This window comes from Limulus polyphemus, unplaced genomic scaffold, assembly GCF_000517525.1.
Source record: "Limulus polyphemus unplaced genomic scaffold, Limulus_polyphemus-2.1.2 Scaffold71, whole genome shotgun sequence".
Lineage (NCBI taxonomy): Eukaryota > Metazoa > Arthropoda > Merostomata > Xiphosura > Limulidae > Limulus > Limulus polyphemus.
The window spans coordinates 465,334-473,832 of record NW_013665681.1 but is presented as its reverse complement, the minus strand read 5'-3'; the positions used below and the strand labels follow the sequence as shown (position 1 = coordinate 473,832).

Below are 8,499 nucleotides of genomic sequence, written 5' to 3'. Positions count from 1 at the left end.
GCTCTGAAATTCACTGATCACATGTCGATTTTTCCTACCGGTGACGTTAGGTAATGTTTCCGAAAAAGTACTGATGTCCAATATGAATTCACACTGAAGTTGAATGACGTTCCTGGTCAATATATCTGAAGTTTTTCGATTAATAAGTGTTGATCACAATTACAGCTTCCGTGATTTATAAAATACCAACTATAGTAAACCAATAATAATATATACTGTTTTTAGGCGCGTCTCGTTGATTATATTTATAGGCGTGTGGAGAGTTTCTCTAAAATTCAGATTACGTGACAATACAAAGCTACACTAGCGTTTACGTACACACATATATTGTTGATTCTTACACTCGAGAATCTTCTACAACTTTAGAGAATAGGCGGGAGTTTTGCAATACATATTTAACAGCATACGTTATATACACCTCTAAATATAAATTTAATTTAAACAAATTTCGATATTAAAATAAATATAGAATAATAAAACCGTCACAATTAAGCCAATTGACTAACCAATGACTGGTCAGTCTGTAGATGTAAAATTAAACTAAAAAATGGCCAACCAATAACCTGTCAATCTGTAGGTGTAAAAGGTAAATTAAAAGATTGGCCAATCAATGAATGGTCAACCTGTAGATGTAAAATGTAGATTTAAAAATTGGCCAACCAGTGATCGATAGATGTAAAACATCGATTAAAAAACGGCCAATCAATGACATATAAATTAAGTGTATTCTATAAAGTCCATGCAAAATATTAGAGTAAAGAGTATATTCGAAGGATTTAATCTGACATATAACTCTATACCAAAACAAGTGTATATTTTGTTATAATGCTGCGCAATTTGCTTTCCAAGTAAGTAGGCATTTTTGTACTTTCAGTTTTTAGTTTTACTTCTCACTTACAAGATTTGTAGCTGAAACGACTGTAGCAAATGTGGTTATCTTTAAAATAAGGTTTTGGGGTAACCTCAAAGAACTCGCCATGTCCTTTTTATACACCCCAACTGCTTCTCCCATATTTATTGAATGTGCAACTAAAATATATTACTTAGAGTATTTTTGAGTCATTTCTCTCTCTCTCTAAGTTTATTAATTTTGCTAGTAGTAATTTGTTTCTGTACCTTGTCCTATATCTTCATATTTGTGTGAATGTAACATTTCTATTATATGTTCATGAATAATTTCATTTATGTGTTTTGTCTGTGAACCTGACTAAGAACATATAAAAAAACATCAAACCTTGATAGTGTTGCATGAAAAATAATTAATTTGGATGAATGTAATGAACTTTTAGGTTGTTACGAGACACAGCTGGAGCAACTAAAGAAAAGCAATGCAGAGGAAATACAAGAACTTAGAATCACGTTGGCAGAAACCCATAAAGAAGAGGTTGAGAGGTGTAAGTTTAACTTTAAAATGTGCACTTTTATAGCTTGGGTAAATACAGTCAGCATCCCTACAAACTTAGTTCAAAAAATTATAAAAAGGTATAAACCTCTGGTTAAATGTTTCTCGCATTGAAAGCTATCAAATATATGTGTGGACAAAAGCATTCTTAATTTTTTTAAAGATTTCTAGTTAAACCAATTGCAAATAATAGATTATGTAAATATAAATCTCTGAAACTTGTAAAGTACGAATAAAACTGGAGTTTATCTACTTACTTTTTAATTACGTATGTTATTTTTGTATTATATTAACTTTGAATTTGATTCTTTAAATTCGATTTTCTTGGTATTTCATGAAATTTCTGTATATGTTGTTGTTCCATGGTGTGCACAACTTGTTAGTGTAAAGTGGATGTGCAAAGTAAAAGAAAGAAAAAAAAAGGCAATTTTGTTTCTTTCTCAGTGGTACTCGCTCATCAGGAAGAACTGAGAACCTTGAGAGCTAATCACGAAAAAGAGGTGGGTTTTAGAAACTCATTTCAAGACAATATTCTATTCCATCAGAATCATCATAGTTCCGTAAAAGGCTTTCACCCACTAACAGATCTATATGAATGTTTCTTACAGTGTCATTATTTAGTAAAATTATCTGAATACTTCATGGACTTCAGTTTTTCTAACTAAACTGCCAAATCTTCCATTAGCCTTCTACTCTCAAACCAAACTAGCTGACATTTTACATGTTCATAATAATACAGTCAACGCACTTGATCTTTACGTAGAAGATTACATTATTACATCTCACCACCACCCTCGCCCCATTTTTCTAGTAAAACGTTACATCTTGCCATTTTCAAACAAATCTACCTCTTCTCCTAGCCTTCCAATTCCTACCAAACTATTAGTTTAAGGCTCTTTTTATTCAGCCGTCCTATACGCACTCGACCATCAGTAAAGATCGCTGATCTTTCAGAAACCTGTTTTGTTTATCCTTCCTATACACTTCCGACTACCAGTAAAAGTGTATGACCTTTCTGAACTCCAATTCTCCAGCTTTCCCATATACCTTTATTCATCTGTAAAAACAGTTTGACCTTTGAAAATCGCAATTTTGTTCCTTCCTATTATCTCATTATCCAATAAAACTGTCAGAGCTCATTGTTTATAATTCTATAAGGCCCATTATTGAACACAATTATCTGTCATTTCATTAACTCCAACTGTATAACCTTGCTCTAGACTTTTCCATTCACTTATATTATCCAGCCAAGTTATCCAAATATCTCGAAACCTTTTCTTGTTCAGCGAAATGTTTTGCTTGTTTTTACTTAGGCTCTCATTCCAGCAAAAACTATTTTGCTTTCTATACTCTCCCATTTGCTGTTGAACTGTGTAACATTCTTATAATTATAATTACTTGCATGTACTAATACAATGGTTTGTTCCTCTAGATGTAAGATGTGGCACCAGAGGACGCATATTTTGCAACTGTATCTTTGGTTCAGGTTAATTCCCTATCATTTGAGAGTGTAATAGGACTTATAGCTGGGGGTTGTTGCCAAACCCCTTCTGTAGGAAATAATATTCATATAATGGTATTGTTGAATGATGTAGAGCCAAAGAGCACAATATGTTTTAGAAAGGAACAAAAGTGAAAAAAAAAACTCACACAGCAGAGCATTTAGAACAGAAACAAGGTCTTAAATTACAAGCCAAGATCAACTGGTACAATGTCCTCATCTGTAAGGTTAGACTGTGGCTACGTAGAAACAATGCTCTGATTCATAGATCCATTATAATGAAGTTGGGTATATCTCATGGTACCATTGACAAGTTAATAAACAAAGGTTTGAAGTTGATATGAAGGCTTACAACCAAACCTTTCAAAACCAACACATGTTTTATGAAAAATGTGAACAAATAAGTTGTAATTACAGAATTCCATTCAATCACATACCTGCTAAATCCATTGATACCGCTGCCATGGTCTTTTGTGATTTTTGTTTGTGTAAAATGATCTTGGAAACCGATGTTTCCTTACAGTGGAACACCTTTAAAAGATGTGCCAAAATGTTTGGTTTAAGACTAACTTCGTCATATTTTGCAAAAGCTTGTTGAAAATTTGGATGTCAAACAATACTTCATAATCATGACCTCCAATTTCATATGGTCACTAATGGAAAATTTAATTCCAAGCCATCAGAAGACCTAAAATATCTTTCATAGGAAGTGTTGCTAACCATCATTATTCTCATAATTTGTAATGAAACTATCTGATTTTCTTGTAGACTTCTGATATCTAAAACTCTATTTCATACTTTTAATAACCGATTACACTGTTCAAACTTCTTACAGCTTAGTCAGTTTGTCTTACCTTCACATAAAATGCTGTTACTCATCTCAACTGTTCTAGTTTTTATTTATTCCCCTTACTTAATTATCTGGCTTCTCATAAACCCTATATTATCTAGTTTGATTGGCTTGTCCCTTTCTAGTGTTTTATTATCTTCCCCAATCAGTACAGTGGTTTGCTCCTGCAGATGTAAGATGTGGTACCACAGGCAACAAGTTCAATACCTATATCTTCGGTTTACAGTGAATTTCCGATAATTTCTGATGATGCAAATAATCTTACCAAATTGTCTAGCTTCTTCATAGTCTTCTAGTGTTCCATCAACTATCAGATATTCTCATTGTATACACATATATACAAATTCTCCCCAAAATTTTAATATCAGACTCAGCTTTAACTTGTTTTAATAGTTCGTCCCTACACTAACATTATCTAAATTTATCCATAGACTTCTAGTTTTCAGCCTAATGTCAACCTATCTAAATTCCTATGTTGCATATCCAAGTTATCTGAATTCCCCGACAGACATCAGTGTCTAGGTAATTTGTTCAACTTTTATACATTTCATCTACCCACTCAAATAACCCAAATTATGACAAGAATTTTCATAACTCACCATATCTCAGTGATATTACTGCATTGTCACACTTTAAAATTTACTTTCCATCCTCCCTATAAACTCTCAATGTCAAGCTACACTGAATGTCAAACTATCCAGTCTTCTAATGTTCTTCCATTATTTAACTAACTGTCTGAAGTTCTCAATATATATATATATATAACATATATTCGATTCTCCAGTTTCCTCAAAAACTCCATGTCACATTAAGGTTTATGTTTTTTTTTTAATATTTCACTTCCCTACTCAAACTACCTAAAACTATTCATAAACTCTCATTGTTCAACACACCTATGTGACTTTCCATAGATTACCATTATTATCCTTCCAACAGAATCACATAGCATTCACTTATCTGTTTCCCCATGATATTGCTTTCCACTTTTTAGCTAAACAGTCCAGCCTTCTCACAACTTTACATTATCTAGTGACTTTGTATGGCCTGGTGGTTAGGGAACTCGACTCACAATCTGAGGGTCACTGGTTCAAATTCCATCCCTTAACACACTTCCCTTCCGCCTATGGGTGCTATAATATGATAGTCAATCCCAATATTTGTTAGTAAAGAGTAACCCAAGAATTGAAAGTGGGTAGTGTTGACCAGCTGCCTTCCCTCTAGGTTCTAAATTATGAACAGCTAGCACAGATAGCCATCGAGTAGCTTTGTGCAAAATTCAAAGTAAACAAACATCATCTAGTAAATATGTTCTGCTTTTTTGTAGTTTTATCTGTACAATTTACCCTTAATATCCTACTGTCTGATCAAACAGTCCAGCTTTGGCATTGATTTTCATTATAAATCCAAACTTCCCAGTTTCATTAGTGACTGGCTTCATTTATCCAATTAAACTGTTTTACCTTTTTATTACAAAACCATATTCACTTAGCCAAACCCTCCAGCTTTCTCATAAGCTTATAGTTTATTCAATTTTTTCATACATCTAAATGTAGCCAATGTATTTTACCTTCTTATATATTCCTTTTACCAAACCAGTCTCTCTAGCCTTTCTAAAACACATTATTTAGTTAAACTATTCCATCTTAACACAGACTTGAATTCAGTCAAACTGTTTACTGATAGTATCTTCAGTGTTCAGCTTTCTTAGACTTCCATTAACTATTCGACTGTTTTAACACTTTTTATATATTTCTATTATCTAGCCAACTTCCTAATTTATTGACCCAAATGTTTGACTTTGCTATAGACAGTGATTATCTAAAAATACTATTTTGCTTTGTAATTCGTTTTATTACTATAAAGTTTTCCTATAAAATCCTTTTATCCAGCCATAATGTCTAGTTTTCCCTTATCAAGCCTGATGTATTTTCTCCTTTACTTTCAATTTTAGATAAGTTATATATTTTACTTATAACTTTACGTTTTTGACAGTAGAATTCTAATGTACAATAACCTTCTTGTTGATCCTATTCAAACTTTTCAGTCTCTCAATAGACTTTAATTATACACATAACCATCCTTTCCTTCCTCTTATTTTCATCTTAAGCTAAATCATGGTTTCTTTTCATCATAAACTAATTCTTTTTCTTTCATCTTTATTTATATAGATAGCTCATGTCTAGCAAAGCACTTTCATGTAGACACCCACTCTCAGTGCCAGCCTTAGCAAGTTAATGCACAAAGCAGCATAGAACTAAGATCCATAATATAATAGCATTTAGGGGACCTGCAACCCTTACTCCAATTTTTTTAAAATTAAGACTCAAATTAAGTATCTAACTGTTATTTTAAGGGATTAAACATTGCATATTTTGTTGCACTTTTGTGAGGGATAAAAGTTATGTATATATATTTTATTAACCAATATGAGCCCCTAAAAATACAAGCAAATTTGCTTGTGCTTAAGACTAGCACTGCCTACTCTCATTAAAATGTCTAGTCTTTCCAATGCTTTCAAGTAGAATAACTTCTTAATGGTCATGTTCAACAACATATGAAACTAAAAAAATATGTTGAAATTCATTAAAATCTCTTCTTGATAATGTAATGATGAAAAGTACTTTCCCCAGGTGAACTTACAAGAAAGAAAAAATTTGTATGCACACTTGACACCTTATAACTTGTTTGACTATAACTAATAATTTCCTTTGACCTTTACCCTGTACAATCTTACATTCAGTTCTAATATTTTCATTTATTTGTGTTATTTGTTCCATAGTTATAATTTAAAAATTGTTAATAACTTGTTATTCAACTTATGTTTAACTTAAATTGATAATTTCTAAGGGATGTGAAAAGAGAAAAAAAGACTAGTAAATGGATTTCCCTGTTTTTACAGCAAAGTTTACATAAACGTGCACAAAAAGTTAGCTCATTTTTCGAATTGTAAGTTTAGAAACTTTCAAGAGGTGGTCCTTTCCTCAACAGCCTCAAAGTTTATAACAACAAATTCTGGCCTTTAACAAACAATAGCTTAACAATTTACGTTTCAACAATTGGGAAGATTTTTTTCAACATATTTAATTTTTACTGGAAATTTATGCATCTAATGATGTATTTTCTTTCTAAGGTTCAAGACTTAAAGAATATTCATGTCAAATCAATCAAAGATGCCCAAATCAGAAATAATTCATCAGTGGATTCCTTGAAAGAACAACACAATCGACTCATTAAAGGTAATCTTTTGATAGACAATCAAAGAAACTCCTTTCATATCATATAAGCAAATTGAAAATAAGTTCTATAGTTAAATACTCCATGTTTTTGTTGTTTTTTCGCATTAATTGGAAAATCAATTTATGCTATGGAAATGTTATGTATAAATACCAGAAAAGCTACTTTTGAAGGGATGTGACAAAAATTATCTGTTGTGAATTTGGTAGCTGAGTTATTTGGAAACACTGATCTAATGTGGAAAATTTTTAAGGATAAATTTTTAAATATCCATGATAAACATATTCCTTATAGAAATAAAAGGTTGGTTCCAAGTAAAAACCAAATTGGCTCACAAAGGGTATAAGGGATAAAATTAAAGAAAAACATCACAACTTCAAGAAATTTAAATTGACCAGTATGACACGAGATTTAAAGATTAAAGAAGATCAAGAAGGTTGGTCAAACAGGAAATTAGAACATCAAAAAGGATGTATGAAAGATGATTGGCTGAAAATGTATTAACAGTAAGGATTTCTTTAAATACATTAATGGTAAACAAAATGCTAGAATGGGGGTAGGACCCTTGAGGGATGATAAAGGAAGGCTAGTATCTGATGATTGTGAAATGGCTGGCTTATTAAATTCTGCTTTTTTCTTTGGTTTTTACTTGTGAAGATTTAGGCAGTATTCCTCATCTTGAAGTTGATAGATGGAGCAGGGTCAGACAATATGATTGCTTGAATTCTGAGCTTGTTAAGAAAATAATTGGGAAGTTTAAAAAATGATAAGGCTCCTAGGCCAGATAATATTTCCCTCTAGGGTTTTGAAGGAGTTTAAGGACTGGACATATGAGTCACTTGCTACTAGTTTTTGTAAGTCCTTAAACAGTTGGCAGGCACCAAAGGATTGGAAGTCAGCTAATGTCACTACTCATTTGAAGGGAGATATTAAACATTATCCCTGCAATTATAGGTTCATTAGTCTTACATCAGTTGTGAGAAAAGTTTTGAAAAGTCTGATAAAAGAACTTTATTGGATAGTCAACATGGTTTCACTAAAGAAAAATCTTGCCTTACAAATCTTTTAACATTCCTTGGAAAGGTTACTGCTTATGTAGATGAGGATAAGAGTGTATATTTGGTGTATCTGGATTTTCATAAATCCATTGACAAGGTGCCATATAAAAGGCTTGTAAAAAAAATAATCTTTATAGGTGTGTGGGATAAGTTAGCTAATTGGATAGAAGAGTGTCTGGATGGAAAAAAGCAGAGGGTTGTTATAAATGGAGTTCAGTCAAACTGGATTATTGTCACAAATGGGGTACCTTAGGGCCCAGTCTTAGGACCTTTGATATTTTTTATTTATATCAACGACATAGATGAGGGAATGGTCAATAAATTACTTAAATTTGCTGATGATATTAAGGTCTTTGGTGTTGCTAGCTGTGAAGAGAATACTGCTGCTTTACAAAATGATTTATATCATTTAGTGATACTGGGGAAATAAATGGCAGATGAGTTTAATTAAAAT

At 32.1% G+C, this 8,499-nt stretch overlaps 1 long non-coding RNA gene across 1 annotated transcript in view; it reads left to right on the top strand.

Moving 5' to 3' along the window:
* The first annotated feature begins 1,261 nt into the window (after positions 1 to 1,261).
* LOC111087546 overlaps positions 1,262 to 8,499 on the top strand; it is a 10,852-nt gene continuing 3,614 nt past the window's right edge. Inside the window, exons 1-3 of the long non-coding RNA XR_002612221.1 lie at positions 1,262 to 1,394; positions 1,847 to 1,902; positions 6,884 to 6,989. This is a non-coding gene — a long non-coding RNA (uncharacterized LOC111087546). The remainder of the gene's footprint in view (positions 1,395 to 1,846; positions 1,903 to 6,883; positions 6,990 to 8,499) is intronic.